Raw genomic sequence first — 17,076 nt, forward strand, 5'->3', positions numbered from 1 at the left:
ACCCTGTCCTAGGAAATATGTAGGCAATAGGAACACTGATGTTCAGATGGTATTTCTTTTCCTTTGGCACCACTGTCCTTTACTATTTTAACAAAGTTACAGTGTGCATTGAGCTGAATTCAAGATGGCCACTCATCTATTTGATACATTACACTTCCTGAAAGAGACAAGCACTAAGCAACATAAAAAAGATTGTTCAGTTCATTGAAAATATTTCTTGGACTGAACCCAACAGGGATTAGCATTAATTTCTGAATGAATAGCAAAGACTGGAGCAACTGCCAAGCTTTCAGATGCTAACATGACAGGTTGCTCCACGCATTTTTTCCAGTCATTCTGGTGCCACATTATAGAGTATGCTGGATTACAACAAAAATAATAACAATAATATTATGCATTTTGACAATATTTTCTATCCAAAATGATCCCCAAGTGCTTTACAAAATTTACTAACCATACGTACAGAAATGATGTCACCCACTACTGAAGTGCAGCCACCTTTGTCATGAAAAGCAGCTACTGATTAAGGGTACACAACAGAATTACACATCCGCTTAGGGACGGGAGGGAGGAAAGACTATCCTACAAAACAAATAACGTACACTTGGTTTTGAAATATGTTTGTCCTTTTGCCCTCCTGCCAATAGTTCTGTAGCGTACAAGGAAATGACACTTTGAATAGAGGCATAAATCTGAAAATCTGCCTCATTTGTGCTGTTGGTTATGTGTAGTCAAGGCTGCATGTGTTTCAGAGGTAGCAGCAGAGCTCCAGGAGGGCTGGTGTGCATCCTGGTTTCCATTGCAACTCAGGTTTCCATTTCTACCTTAGCTTAAAGGTTTCCATTCCTACCTTAGCCTAAAACCTCAACACTACAGTTTTCATAAACTTGCTACCATTCGAAAGCAACAAAAACGGACAACCAGGGGGGAAAATTAGGGGGACACTCCTTTTGGCTACATGGAAACATGGAGTAGGAAGGCCATGAGAAACCGGTAAATAGGAACAATTTGTCTGCAGATTTTCACTCACCATTCTACTAAGACTTGTCCACATGCATATGAGTCCTCCCACCAGGGGTGACCTTATAGTTTGCAGGCCCCAAGTAAGAGACAGGTCGCAAGATGGCCAAAGGATTGGTCAGCAGAGATGCCTTCTCTTCCAGTTTCACTGGCCCAGGGACTGTTAGTGTATGCTGTGGCACCCCAAAGCACAGGACCTTAAGCTATTGTTTGTGCTTAAGGTTGATCCTGTCTCCCTCACCTCACCCTGTTCTTTTCACCCAGTGCAGGTTACACTCAATCTGCTAGGAAAACCTGCACACACAGACCTAGCGTCATGGATGACTTGTCTCTCCCACCAGGAGTAGCTGAAGTTACCATTTAAACAACAGCACCATCTACTGATTATAAAACATTACAGAATATTATTTAGCTCATACATGTTATTTAGATTAGCTATCTTCTTGGCATGTCCTGACACTTCATGAAGGACCTGTGATATTTGCCGGCAGTAGTTCTTTGACTCAGGAAGGAAATCTCTTGGCTGTAGAGGAGACGCTGTTTTCCTTTGGAAAACTGTATCAAAGCTTGTGAAAACAAGACAAAATTAGACAATGACATTTTAGGCACTTTAACCTTCAGGAGATGCCTGTTCTGCTTCTGTACAGATCTTGATGCTGTTAACTACTGAGCAGTGCATCTGCAATTTTTCAGTTTCACAGCTTTTTTCAATCATGGGAATAAGCTTTAAACTGTCTTTTGAGCTAACATTGTGATTATTAATTTCTCATAATTTCCTTACCATAATATCTATGTGCCCTCAAATTTAAGAGAAACCTCTTTCTATCCTAAATGAGACCACTATTCACCTCCCTCTGTTATAGCAGTCCCTTATAATGACCATATCCTATTAGTTGACTTCCAGCAAAGCATTGTCAGGGACACTTACAACTTGATCAATGCCGAAAAATCTGTGTGAATAGGTGAGTCTTCCATCACACTCTTGAAGTTGTAAAATTAGGGCTTAGCCTGATCTCTAGCAGCAGTGAATTCCTTAGCCAGAGCTCCTCTACTGACAACACTCTGAACCTGAGGTGCCAAAAGCAGTCTTTCTCAGCTGAAGCATCCTATTTGCCGATGGGGGCCAGAAAGAGAAGTCGACCCTAAGATATCTGGGTCTCAAGATTTCTGAAGGCCTCTGTGATCTTCTGCACAATAGAGACTAATAAGCATGATGGATCTTCTTGCAAAAAGCAGCTTTTCCCCACCTCCCTTTTCTTTGGTTTTGTAGGATTTTTTAATGGTCTTTGATGATATGTCTGCATTTTCTTACTCAAAGGGATCTGATTTGTTTGGACACAAATTTTATGTTGCTCAAAGTCCACACACCAGAACAGCAGTAGGAAGATAGCCCCACTGAGGTATAAGAAAAAATCACATTCACATCCAAATGCCCCTCCTGTTGGGAAATTGTTACTGGTGTGCTGCAAAAGTAGCGCTTGAGCTTCCATTCCTCATGCACACGTAATTCCTACCAAAGTCAGTGGATGTTCCATATGAAAAATGATTGTAGGCTGTGGCCCTGGAAACAACAGAGGATCTGTTATAATTTTACCTAAGACTAAGTAATGCTGATACTAAATTATACTTTGCTCATGGTAGGGAAGAAAGATGGATTTGTGGTTAAAGTACAAAACTAGGATCAGATGAGCTGTTCTACCCCAGCTTAGCAACATACTTGCTGTATGTCAGTCATCTTAATTAATTAGCCTCTTACTCCACTTTTTCATGTTCTCTGTATGTATATATATATATCTTCTTCCTATATGTTCCATTCTATGCATCCGATGAAGTGGGCTGTAGCCTACGAAAGCTTATGCTCAAATAAATTTGTTAGTCTCTAAGATGCCACAAGTACTGTTCTTTTTGCGGATACAGACTAACATGGCTGCTACTCTGAAACAAAAGTTACTTAAACTCTCTGCAGAACAGTTTACCCAATTATAAAACAAGGATAAAATATTTCTTTGATGAGGTGTTGGGAAACTTATTTAATATTTATAAAGTGCTTTGAGATCCTAGAATGAAAGATTATTGATATAGAAGTGCGAAGTATTAGTATAGTTTGGAGAACTATGTTTCATTATTTAGTTAATTCCATTTGGAGTGAGGTTTTCTGAATATGTACTAACATCACTCAATGCCCCTGATGGCACCAGGTCTAATGCCAATAATAACAGCTGTATGGCCATAACACAGATATCCAATATTAATAACACAGTATTGCTTACTCCACATTAAACATACAGTTTCTAGGTGAAAGTGTTCGGGTGTAACCTGTTGTTAACATGGGATACTTATTCCTCCCTTTCCTTGTTATAATACAAGTGATCCAAAAGGCTAGCTACAGAAAACTTGACCATTGTTGACATCTGTGGAGCAATATAGGATTCTCATTGCCATTAACACACTCATTATTAGTTAACATAAAAGGAAAATTAGCCTAAATTAATAAAAGCTTGGAGATAGTTGTAGTTATTAACTTGCTGCTGTTAAAAATCATTAATGAAAAAAGTAAAAATATATTGAAATTTGATGTTTGTTGAAACTCTGTCTCTCGTCTTCTGTCCTTGTCTTTTTCTTTTTCTCCCTGTGATTTTGTGCATATATGTACTGTATATATATACTGCTAAGCAACGAGGAAAAACCACATGATATTTCAGGAACTATTTAGAAATAGTAAACTTGGAAGTTACTTCTGCAAGAGTTAATCATTTATTTCTTTCACTCTTTTATACCTTTGAATTACTCTGAAATGACTAATTGTTTGGCATTTCCTTCTTTTCTATTTTAAGTTGCTGAGCTTTTCCGCCACTGTTTTGCCATTTCAGTTTTGTGGTTTCTGTAGGAATTTTCTTCTGTAGCTAGTTTTTATTTTGTTCCTCTTTATTGGTGTAATAGCTTATTCTCAATTCTATTTCTTTCATTGCTGTACAGTATGTGGGCCAAATTGTGTCCATATTTATGCCTATGCAATCAATAGACATTGATAGTAAATAATGGTATGAACAAATATGGACCAATTTTACTTCTGGGTAAGCAGATGCAAATCCACTGAATTCTCTCAGTTAATGGTGCAGCTCCACTGAAGTCTGTGAAATAACTAAGAACAGATTTTGGCATTCTCTCTCTCTCAGCATTGGCTAGCTTTTTAACTCTACCCTCGGATACATACAGCAAATTGCTTTCAAATGGTCTCCCTTGAAGGGCAGGAGAAGTAGTATGAGCTCCCCGTATCTAGCTGTCTCCTCTACTCGTTTCCCCCCATGTCTATGAATACCTCAATATATTCCTGTGTCTATTATTATTGTGTCCATTGCTTTTCTAGATCATTAGTTCAAATCAAATGTGCTTGGCCTAAGGAGATTCAGGGTTATTCTGGGGAAAAGTGAGGAAGTTAGTATATACTTTCTCCACCCCTGCATGGCCAGCCATCCCCCCTGGCCAGTGCATAAGGGGATGAAACCATGGCTTTGCTTACTCTTTGCCCCTCTCCACCATCATGGTTTTGTTTCTGTAATGAAATTTGTTTCGCACATGGCAGAGCTTCCGGGTCAAATGAACCCTCATGAACCTCACAAAGCCTGACAGCGCTCATGTAGTGACAGCTTTTAAGGCAACTCCAATTTTAATTCGGGTCTCCATCTCCTCCTGGATTTGGATAAAACTGAATCTCAAAGCCAAACTCCAGGCATACAAAACCATACAACCCAAACTGACTCCAAATTCCCCATGAACCAAATCATTACAAGTTTGTCTTTGAGACCAATGTATTCCTACCTTAGCTTAAAACCTCAACACTACAGTTATGCTCTCATGCATCATTAAGGAAGTAGCACAGGTCTGTATGACTGTCACGTTATTGACTTGAACTGGACCATATAGAACATGGTTGCAACCAAGGTTTTGTAGTGGCACCAAATCTTGTATAAAGGGGGTAAAATAAGGTGTCCAAGACAAGGTTATGGTTTGCTGGTTATGACTATGTTGTCTATATGCGTGTATCATTTTTGTAGTTGAAGTTATGAATATTGGCTCTATACTGTCTGTATTTCAAACTTATGCGCTGCTTCTGGGTGACATTGCAGACAAGTTGGTGTCAGCTCTGCCTAGCCTGCTTGATGGCCCATTAAGGACCATCAGATATTCAATTGACCCATTGAGAGAAGGCAGGCATGCCTTGTGACTCAGCAAGGTATGCAGGGACATGCCTATGGACAGAACTCTGAGGTTTTTCCCGGCCATGTGATGGAATGCCTGTCTTTGGAACAAAGAAAAAAGACCACATGGCAAGAGACTATAAAAAGCTGCTGCAGCTCCTCCATCTTGTCTTCAATCCTGCTTCATACCTCTGGAGGGACTTTGCTACACTGAAGCTTTGAACCAAGGACTGAAATACCCATCCCAGCTATGGATGTACTCCAGAGACTTGATTTGAACCTGCAGTTTATTTTATCACTGCTGCAAGCCTGAACCAAGAACTTTGCCATTATCTTTTATCAGACCAACTTCTGTTGGTGAGAGAAAGAAGCTTTCAAGCTTACACAGAGCTCTTACTGAGCTTCATATTTTCAAAGCACTTTACAGCTGTTAAATAATTAACATCACCATCTAACATCATCATCTATTCAGGGGACACCATCACAGGGCCTAATAACATCAGCCACACTATCAGAGGCTCGTTCACCTGCACATCCACCAATGTGATATATGCCATCATGTGCCAGCAATGCCCCTCTGCCATGTACATTGGTCAAACTGGACAGTCTCTACGTAAAAGAATAAATGGACACAAATCAGATGTCAAGAATTGTAACATTCATAAACCCGTCGGAGAACACTTCAATCTCTCTGGTCACGCGATTACAGACATGAAAGTTGCGATATTACAACAGAAAAACTTCAAATCCAGACTCCAGCGAGAGACTGCTGAATTGGAATTCATTTACAAATTGGATACAATTAACTTAGGCTTGAATAGAGACTGGGAGTGGCTAAGTCATTATGCAAGGTAACCTATTTCCCCTTGTTTTTTCCTTCCCACCCCCTTCCTCAGACGTTCTCGTTAAACTCTGGATTTGTGCTGGAAATGGCCCACCTTGATTATCATACACATTGTAAGGAGAGTCATCACTTTAGATAAGCTATTACCAACAGGAGAGTGGGTTTGTGTGTGTGTTGGGGGTGGGGTGGGGAGAAAACCTGGATTTGTGCTGGAAATGGCCCACCTTGATTATCATACACATTGTAAGGAGAGTGATCACTTTACATAAGCTATTACCAGCAGGAGAGTGGGGTGGGGGGAGAGAAAACCTTTTGTAGTGATAATCACCTATTTTTTCATGGTTTGTGTGTATAAAAACGTCTTCTGTACTTTCCACAGTATGCATCCGATGAAGTGAGCTGTAGCTCACGAAAGCTTATGCTCAAATAAATTGGTTAGTCTCTAAGGTGCCATAAGTACTCCTTTTCTTTTTGCAAATACAGACTAACATGGCTGTTACTCTGAAACCTAACATCACCAAGTTCCTTTCCTCTTTAATTTTGAATCCTTGCCCTCCTGACACTAGCTGCTGGATTCAATTCAATGCTTTTGTCAACACAACGCTTTGGGAAGGTTTCTTCCTGAAAAGTAAGTGACTCAGTTCCTTTAGTGTTCAAGGTGCAGTTGTGTGCCTCATCAGGAGTAGAGCTGGTTGAAAATTTTACAACAGAAGGTTTCTCTGTAGGAAAAGGCTGTTGCATCATGCAGAAGGGTTTGGCCGGAGTTCGTCCCTCTCCGGGGCGGAGGAGAACCACACCGTCTTGCTACGTCCAGGGAACTAGTCTGGCTGCGAGGTCTCATGCCCCGGCAGCGGTAGAGGCAAAACAACAGTTACTCACACCCAGTTGGCAGCAGTAGCAAGTCCCACGCTCCGGTCCTTGGATGGGGAAGGGGCAAACCATTAAACAATAAGCCCAGGCCCTGTGTTAGGGTGGGCAGCAAAGAGTCTAAAAAGAAAAGGAGTACTTGTAGCACCTTAGAGACTAACCAATTTATTTGAGCATGAGCTTTCGTGAGCTACAGCTCACTTCAGAGCTCACGAAAGCTCATGCTCAAATAAATTGGTTAGTCTCTAAGGTGCTACAAGTACTCCTTTTCTTTTTGCGAATACAGACTAACACGGCTGTTACTCTGAAACCTGGCAAAGAGTCTGTGGCTCAGGCCCTCAGGCAGGGGCTGAGCAAACAAATAAGCAACAAACCCAGGCCCTGGGTCAGGATGGGCAGTGCAGCATTTGTGACTCAGGCCCTCAGGCAGGGGCTGAGCAAACAAATAAGTTCAGGAGGCCCAGCCCCTGGCTCTGAAGGGCCTGGGAGAGGGGGAGACGGCCATCTGCATGTTGGGTGGCAGGGGGGACGCAGGCCCACTCACTCCACTGCATCCCAGCCCGGGGCCCTAGCAGCGGCAGATGGCCTACTGCTGTGTCAGTGGGGATCCTGGCCACCACACACTGACATTGGCTCTGGGAGTGCAGCAGCCAGACTAGGGTTAGCTGCCCCTGGGCTACTTCCTACCTCCCCCTCTAGAGGTACCTGAGTCTGGACGGTGTCCTCCAAGGAATCAAGCTCCTCAGGGTACCCGGCGAGCGGTAGGCTTGGCAGCTCCTCTTGGTAACTTGCCACGGGCAGGCTTAACAGCTTCTCCGGGGTCTGGCCAGTCCTCGGGTCGGTCGCCAATTGCAAGAATCTCCCAACCGGGAGCTAGGTCACAGGCATCTGGCTTCTCCAGTGGCTGGGTCTCTAGAGATCTCTGGGGTTGGGTTTTTGTACTTCCTGTCCTGCGCCTTGACCTGTGGGGGGCAGGCGCAGGCTCCACTGGCTCCGCCCACTTTGGGGTCCGGAGGGGCTTGTCCCTCTCCGGGGCAGTGGGGAACCACACTGCCTCACTGCACATCAAAATTGAAATTTTCTGCCTGAACATGTCAATTTCAACAAAATTTCATTTAAAAAACCTCAGAACAAAACATTTCAATAAGGACCTTATCAGAATGGACCATTTCAATTTTTCATTTTGAAACAACTTATCATTAAGAAATTTTTGCTTTGTTCCAATTTGGAACTAAAACAAATTTTGAAATTGCAGAATTTCCCACAGAATTAAAATTCTGGTTCCCATAATGACAGGTTTCAGAGTAGCAGCCATGTTAGTCTGTATTCACAAAAAGAAAAGGAGTACTTGTGGCACCTTAGAGACTAACAAATTTATTTGAGCATAAGCTTTCATGAGCTACAGCTCACTTCATCGGATGCTCTAGTCAGAAGCTTTTTTTACAGCCAGTCCTTTTACTCCTAACTCGGGTATAACTCCTAGAGCTGTCTGTTTGATGCGACTAAGGAATGTAGGATATAGCTTTGCTTTTTTCCAAGTGTTCCAGTAAGTGAAAGTCCAAAGTTCACCACTTTTCACTTTTCAGCATGAGTCCAGCCAAAACACCATTGGTGATTCCTGGGTTTTCAGTAGAATTTGAGACTTTCAAATGAAGAAATAGGTGGAGCAAACCAGGATCAAAGAGAGGGGGTTGCAGATATCTAGTGGAGCTGGGCTATGTGGGTCTGGCATCTAGATTAATAACAAGGTAAATGAGACAGAGATGAAGTCTCCCCTCACAAAATAAATAAATGGAAGTCCCATACTATGAAAGCAGAAATCTGCATGTGTAGCTCTGTAACAGCATTAGTACCTGACCTCATAGCATATGTTACCGATATGGCAAGGAGCCCCTACTGCCCTGGTTCACACACCATTACATACCAGGTTGTAAAATCAAAATGAAATGAAACCTTCTTCTCCCTGAAAATATTCTGGCAAAAACCTTTTTGCTTAGAATATGAATTGCACCCTTTTTCTTTAGCTTCAATGATCACCCAAGAGAAACACATTGGCAATTGTTTTTTAAAGTTAGCCATGGCCTCATTACATTTTTATACAAGTCCAGCAGTTGTAGAAAGCATTGTTAAAGGAATAGGAATTGTTTTGTAAATTGCTGCACCATGGTGGCACTGTGTCAGTTTATCACAGTACAATACTTCTGTCAGGGTGGGAAGGCACACTTCTCTGATGCAAGGTGTAGAGAAAGAAAGAAAAAACATAGCCAGCTGTGTAGGTGTCTGTCTGCCTGTGTCATACTTGCCATCGCACAGCTGTGGTAGGTAAGAAAAGCTTTGCAAAAAATGTAATTAATTAGAAATTAAACTCTTTTTGAGAAATGTTGAAAATGTATCAATAGAGCTCATATATGTTGCTATGTTAAACATGTCACAAAACTCAGATTAGAATTAATGAATTTCAATAGCCATATTCATCCCTAGGGCATCAATGGAGTTGCATGAAGGATGAATCTAGCCCTGTTTGATTTATAACACAATACAGAAGAATAATAAAACAATGATTCCCTTTCAATACAGTTGTAAACTATCTACTGCTGAAATATCTCAGAAGTTAAAAATTGTTTCATTTCTCAGGGGCTCAAGTAAATTGCCCAATAAATAATAATAGCTTACATAGAGCACCTTTCATCCTGAATGATCCCAATGTGTTTACCAAACTGATATACACACTATGCACAGGGATCACTTCACCCACCACTAAAAAGAAGAAACTTCTGGGGTGAATTATAACAACAGTGCACAACAGAACTAACCAACCATTTAGATCTGGAAGTGGAGAATAACTTTGCCATTTGAAACTCCATGGGGAATTACGATAGGCAGAATGTAAGTACCCAAAGCCAGGCAACTGAGGTTAAAACCTCTGCTCTTGCAGCAAGTTGCAATCTGATTCTTTTCCTGGTGCTACAATGGAAGCAAACCTTTCATTTTCAATCTATCTAGGTTGTGTTTAAAGCTTTCAACCCTGTACTGCAGCAGGAAAACACAAAAAGTCATGGTCACTGAGTATAGAAGAATGAAACTATTCATTCAGAAATGGCTTGGTAGGGTTGACAAAATCAGCTGCTGTTTCTGCTCCACTGGCTGGAATTAACACTGACATCACCATTACCACAAGTAAGTCAAATGTCTGCATTTGATTTTTAACATGATGGTGTTTGAGAGTTTGTTTTAGATTAAGCTAGAGTTCTAAAATTTGGAGGTAAGGTGTAGTGCTTTTTCATGATAATAGTAACAATACTTATAATTTATAAAGGAATTTACATACAGTACCCCGCAATTATTATTCCATTTTAACTATTATTATTAATCCCATTTTAAACTGACCCAGAAAGATTAAGTAACTTGCCCAAAATCACATAGTCACTCAGTGGCAGTCTCTCTTCTTCAATGCTTAGCCAAACAGTTGGCTGCAGCGATCGTTTGCCATTTGTTCCGTTCCTGCGCGGCTCCAAGGGCTTGACGGCCCAAGAGTCCAACATCGGAACAGACTTGATAAACCCATGTAATAGGGTTTGGACTCAGTGGCAGTGCTCAGAAGAAAACCACAGTCTCTCTGGCTCCAAAGCCAATTCTCATAAACTGCCTCCAATGTAGGATGCTTAAAAGGTCACTGACAGGTTGGTAGGCTTTAAACTGAACCTATATTGATAGTTTGCCCCTTTTATAAAATCTTCCCATAAGGACTGAAGGATTTTTTTTTAAATTGTTTCGAATTGCTCTCTCTATAACAGGGATATAACTGTACAGATCTACTACAGATTAGGAGGTGTATTTTAAACATACAGTCTGTCCTGGGATCTCAGATTGTTTGTTTCTTTTTTAAAATTAAGCAATTACTTGAATTGAATACCAAAGTCTCATTGCTCTTGCAGAAAGAAACATCTTCCTGTCAGCTCTTGTAGTAGGCATGCTTGGTGTGGGAAGTGGCAGGTCAGGACTGACATGCATTGGTAGTCAGGTGGAGGACTAGAATAGTATATGGAAGTGCTATCTAAGGAGCCTTTTAGAGCTGTGTATGTGTGAATATTGCAAAGCATCTGTCTACTTTGTGCCTGGGTTGAGCTATTTCTACTGTACCTTCATTTACATGAACAGAAAACATTATTTACGAATACACATTTTCACCCAAAAATGTTTACAAAAAAAAATCAAAGATTAACAACATTTTTTTTGCAGGATGAGTCTATTCTGTTAATTTAACATTTTGGAACATGGAGGGGAGGGGAGGAAGGAAATTCTCTAATGGCTGAGATGTAGAAGTATAAAGAGCATCCATCCAGTGTATACAAAATAATCATATGTCATGCGTGTGCAATACAACGTCTCATGCAGCTTACCCGGAATTGTTATGATATCACTACACAACATATTTACAGAATGATGTGATGTGATTATCTAACAATTCTTAACTGTATAAATCTATGTTATCACTACATTATTAGATAGGGTTTCTGTATGTATAGATCCAATGATTAAAAGTTACTTAACATCAAAACACAACAAAAAACAAATAAAACAAATTCCACATTAAGAGAAAGTTAAACAGTATTTGAAATTAGTAATTTGAAGTAGTAGGAAGATGTGGCAAAAATAAATTATTTTTAGGAGGGTCTAGGGGAATAGATTGAGAAATATTTTAAATATCTGCCGTCTAGTGCAATCTGGCTCACTTCACAGGAAAAATAAATAAAATAAATAAATAACATTGTTCTTTGGACGGATTTTTATGAACCAGAGATAAAAGTAATCATTGATGGAGAAGTGTTCTAATCTGGAGCTGGAGTAAGGTGAAGCAAGGTTCAGGGTTTATTAAGGAGATAAACTGCTTAACACCTTACATAAAAACTGCATCCATATTAGATAAATTCTGCCTGGTACAGAAGGAGTCAGGTGTCCGCATAACCCAAACACCATAGAAAATACTTGAGTCAGATCAGGATGGAATTTCCAGGAACTAGACCAATGACATGCCATCTCAATCAGTGCTTCATTTGTAATGAAAGAGGTGCCATGGCTCAAGCAATTATGTACTGGAACTCAAGCAATTTTTTTACATTCATAACTGATGCAGCCAGCCCAGAGGTGCCAAGGCTATGAACTGCCAAGCCTAGACGTGCCAGAGCTCAGCCCTGACAAGCCCTGACACAAATTAAGCACGGATCTCAATGTAAGCTTACTTTGCTTAGCTTGGTTACTTGCCACTTCTTTTGTATTTGTTGGTTGGACTCCCAACCCTAGCATTCTTTTAATGTAATTTTGTACTGAGAATTTAGAACGCAAGGAGAGCTAAATGTAACCCTAGAACAGAGACACTGACTCCATTTTAGGACAGCAGCCCCCCACTAAGCAACTGAGCAGCACTGATAAAAAAAGAAATGGATGTCTGATTTGTTTCTCATACTTTGAGTGTACATTTTCTTTCATTCAGGAGCAGAGATGAGATACAATACAGCTGGACAGTGTGCGTGTGTGCGGGGGTGGGGTGGGGGGGGGGTTAACATTTTCCAGGATAACAGCCAAAAATCAGAATTGTGTAACTTTTATATTGCAGCTGTTGCGTCATATTCGTGCATAACTGCCATTTAACTTCTTGGTGTTTTATATAATATATGAAAAAGGAAAGGTAGAAGCCACATTTTTTTCTGCCAGTAACCTCCAGATTGAAAAAAGACAGTAGCCATATGAGGGATAGCACCCACTTAAGAATGGGAGCCAGGCCCCATGTAACTTTTTTGTAAAACCTGAGATGTCAGAGGAAGCCATGCAAAAGTTAGTAAACTGCAGACTGAGGTAAAGAAGAATATATAATAAGATATTAAGCAAATGATAATGCAAACTACAGACAAACAAGTAGCAGAAGAGAACCACGTTCCCTGGGTGAGAAGTTTTTTAAATTATAATTATTAATCTAGCACACCAATACCCACACAGCTTTACAGGAAATGCCATATAGCTCCATGACCCTCATTCCTTGACCTCTCTGGTGATGTTGCCAACAAGGTTGCCAGTCGAAAGTCCTGATCCTGCAACTGACTCTGCATGAGTGGATCCCTGAACCAGTGCACAGCCCCACTGACTTCAAATACATGTTTTGGGCAACTACAACACACAGGACAACCGCTTAAATGTGATAAGATGGAGAGATAGCATTAGGACATGCCATCAGGAAGGAGATCAACATAGAAAGGCTTCAGGAAAGAATTAGAGAGGTTTAAGGAGGAGAAGAAAGGAACTGGCATTCTGCATGTTGGAAATTAATCCAAAAATGGAGTGGTAGGCCTGAAAAAGGACACGGAAGACAGACAGGGATTCTTCAACATCAGAGAATTTCCATGTCTTCCTCACCTCCACATCCTCTACAAATAAATCCCTAGGCTGATATACTATACCAGCAGAAAATGATAAGTTGGTCACTGTGCTCCTCAGTTCTTTTGCAAAATCTGCCAGACTATTTAGTTTCAAGTGTCGACCTTGGAAAACAGGCTGAATTTAACTGGCTCAGACTGCTACTTGAAATGATCAAGGTTCTTTGGATTCTGTAGTCAGTTTGTTACTGTCTAACATAGGTGTGCTCAGAGTCTCACACAGATCTCATCTCAAGGGTTTCATGTCCTAATTGAGTAATGCATTTTAGTGTTCATGTTTATACTTAGTTGTTTTCAATGTTTGCTCAAATTTGGCAAAAGAAAGATTAATTGCTGATATTGTTGAAAAGTTCAATAAAGGTGATGTTATACAGGTGCTTTAGAAATGCCAAGTGATTGTGAGTATGAATTGTTAGTGTTAGACACAACCCTGTGGAATGAAATCCTCACTAAATGCACAGAACAGGTACAGCATGAAGAGCAGTAATGTACATTTCTCCCACTGACATAAGAACAGCCATACTGGGTCAGATTAGTGGTCCATTTCACCCAGTATCCTGTCCTCCAACAGTGGCTAGTCCCAGATGATTCAGAGGGAATGAACAGAACAGGACAATTTACGGAGTGATCCATCCCTGTCAGCCAGTCCCGGGTTTTGGCAGTCAGAGGTTTAGGGACACCCAGAGCATGGGGTTGTGTCCCTGTCCACTTTGGCTATTAGCCATTGATGGACCTATCCTCCATGAATTTATCTAATTCTTTTTTGAACCCTGTTAAACTTTTGGCCTTCACAACATCCCCTTGCAATGAGTTCCACAGCTTGACTGTGCACTGTGTGAAGAAGTACTTTCTCTTGTTTGTTTTAAACCTGTTGCCTATTAATTTAATTGGGTAACCTCTGGTTCTTGTGTTACATGAAAGGGAAAATAAGACTTCCTGATTCATTTTCTCCATGCCATTCATGATTTTATACATCTCTATCATATCCCCCCGAGTCATCTCTTTTCTAAGTTGAACAGTTCCAGTCTTTTTAATCTCTCCTTATACGGAAGCTGTTCTGTACCCCTAATAATTTTTGTTGCCCTTCTCTATACTTTTTCCAATTCTAAAATATCTTTTTTGAGTCGGGGCAACCACATCTGCTCGCAATATTAAAGGTGTGGGCACACCACGGATTTATATAGTGGCAATATGATATTTTCTTCTTATTTATCCCTTTCCTAATGGTTCCTAACATTCTGTTTTCTTTTTTGACTGCCACAGCACATTGAACAGATGTTTTCAGAGAATTATCCACAATGACCCCAAAATCTCTTTTTTATGTACAGTTGGGATTATGTTTTCCAATGTGCATTACTTTCCACTTTTCAACACTTAATGTCATTTCCCATTTTGTTCCACAGTCACCCAGTGTGGTGAGATCCCCCTGTAACTCTTTGCAGTCTGTGTTGGACCTAACTATCTTGGGTAATTTTGTATCATCTGCAACCTTTGCCATCTCATTGTTTACCCCTTTTTCCAGGTCATTTATGAATATGTTGAACAACACTGGTTCCAGCATAACTCCTTGGGGGTCACCGCTAATTACCTTTCTCCACTGTGAAAATTAACCATTTATGCCTACTGTTTGTTTCCTATCTTTTAACCAGTTACTGATATATGAGAGGACCTTCCCTCTTATCCCATGATAGCTTACATTGCTTAAGAGCCTTTGGTGAGATCCTTGTCAAAAGTTTTCTGAAAATCCAGGTACACTACATCTACTGGATCACCCTTGTCTGCATTTGTTGAGCCCCTCAAAGACTTCTAATAGATTAGTGAGGCGTGATTCCCTTTATGAAAGCCATGTTGGCTCTTCCCCAATTAATCACATTCATCTATGTGTCTGATAATTCTGTTCTTTACTGTAGCTTCAACCAATTTGCCAGGTACTGAAGTTAGGCTTACTGGCCTGTAATTGCTAGATTGCCTCTGGAGCCTTTTAAAAAAATGGGTGTTACATTAGCTATCCTCCAGTCATCTAGTACAGAGGTTGATTTCCAGTGATAGGTTACCCACCATAGTTTAGTAATTCTGCAATTTCATATTTGAGTTTTTTCAGAACTCTTGAGTGAACACCATTTGGGCCTGGTGACTTATTACTGTTTAATTTAATGATTTGTTCCAAAGCCTCCTCTCTTGACACCATGGTCTGGGACATTCCTCAGATTTGTCACCTAAGAAGAATGTCTCAGGTGTGCGAATCTCCCTCGCATCCTTGGCAGTGAAGACTGATGCAAAGAATTAATTTAGCTTCTCCACAATGGCCTTGTCTTCCTTGAGTGCTCTTTTAGCATCTCTGTCATCCAGTGGCCCCACTGGTTGTTTGGCCGGCTTCCTGCTTCTAATGGACTTAAAAAAAATTGCAGTTAGCTTCTGTATCTTTTCCTAGTAGCTCTTCAAATTCTTTTTTAACCTGCCTAGCTAGACTTTTACACGTGACTTGCCAGAGTTTTTGTTCCTTTCTATTTTCCTCAGTAGGATTTGACCTCCAATTTTTAAAATACATATTTTTTCCCCTCTAACTGCCTTTTTTAACCCCTGCTCATGTGCTTCATCCTTGACCTGGATGGTCCATTAATCCCCATGGTCCATTCAATTCTTGGCCACTGCTGATGCTTCTAATAAGGCAGCCAATTAGTGCCAAGTGTAGCGATGGTTTTAATGAAGTCTGAGATCTGTAAAAAAAGTTTTTCAGTTGTTTCTAATTTGTACACATTTGTATACAGTTCTCCAAAATTACAGATCCTGACAGGACCATGGAAGAGCACATGCCAGGCAGGCGGCTGCTTGGGTTGTCGGACATCTGAGGACCTCACAGACAACTTCAGCAGGTCACAACCCAGTACTCCCTCCTGTAGTGGAATCAGCCAAGGCCCCAGCAATGTTAAGGCTGGCCCTGGATCCAAGAACCGTTAGGAACCTAGATGAAGCTCATTAATTTATTTACTCAGACCACTAGCACGCCTTGCTAATGCAAATCATCCTCAGCAGTTGAGTTTACACTGAAATGAACCGGGCTCAAATAGTTCACATCCAATTAGCTCGGTTGCTGTGTCCTTTTGCTTCTAGGACCACAGGAAAGGGCTGCGGTTGCTGACCCTGGATCACAGGCCAGAACCCTATTAGCACCTGCGGCTGCTGCTCCAGCATCCTCGCAGCCCACCTGCTGCACCAGGAGGTGACCACATCCTCTATGCTTATGCACCTAACCTCACCGGCTTCCTCCTGTTGCGTCTGCGTCCGTCCTGGCTGCTGCACAGACACAGCGCAGCCAGCCCTACTGCACACGAGCTTCGCGAGCCTCCAGCTGCACAGCCCGCGCCCCCCGAGCCCAGCTGCTGCACCCAGTCCCAGGGACAAGCTCGGCCCCACCCCAGGATCCCCCTCCTGCGGCTGCTCAGTGGAGGACAGAGCCGCGAATCACTCGGTGCCCCCGCCCCTGCCCACCCCCGCCCCAGTCCCAGCTCCAGCCCACTCTGCGCCAGCTTCCTTCAGCCAGCCGGGCGCTGCACTAACTCGCCAAGTCGTCTCCTGCCTTTAAGCAACAGCTGCAGGTAGGTCCGCGACGAGAGCCCCACTGCAGGGGCTCGGGGGATGCCACGGGCGAGGGGGAGGCCGGTGCCTGCGCTCGCTCCGGGCTCGTCTCCATTGGCCGCTCCCTGCTGGAGACAGTCCG

The 17,076-nt window shown here is 41.7% G+C and overlaps 1 protein-coding gene across 3 annotated transcripts in view; it reads left to right on the forward strand.

Moving 5' to 3' along the window:
• The first annotated feature begins 16,828 nt into the window (after nucleotides 1-16,828).
• GSN (gelsolin) overlaps nucleotides 16,829-17,076 on the forward strand; it is a 52,006-nt gene continuing 51,758 nt past the window's right edge. The window contains exon 1 of one of the 3 annotated variants that reach the window (XM_048823406.2): nucleotides 16,829-16,954. The gene's annotated coding sequence lies outside the window, so the exon portion shown is untranslated. The remainder of the gene's footprint in view (nucleotides 16,955-17,076) is intronic. The other 2 variants (XM_048823405.2, XM_048823404.2) reach the window with 2 other exon arrangements.

The sequence above is a fragment of the Caretta caretta genome, chromosome 16, assembly GCF_965140235.1.
Source record: "Caretta caretta isolate rCarCar2 chromosome 16, rCarCar1.hap1, whole genome shotgun sequence".
In the NCBI taxonomy this organism is placed as follows: domain Eukaryota; kingdom Metazoa; phylum Chordata; order Testudines; family Cheloniidae; genus Caretta; species Caretta caretta.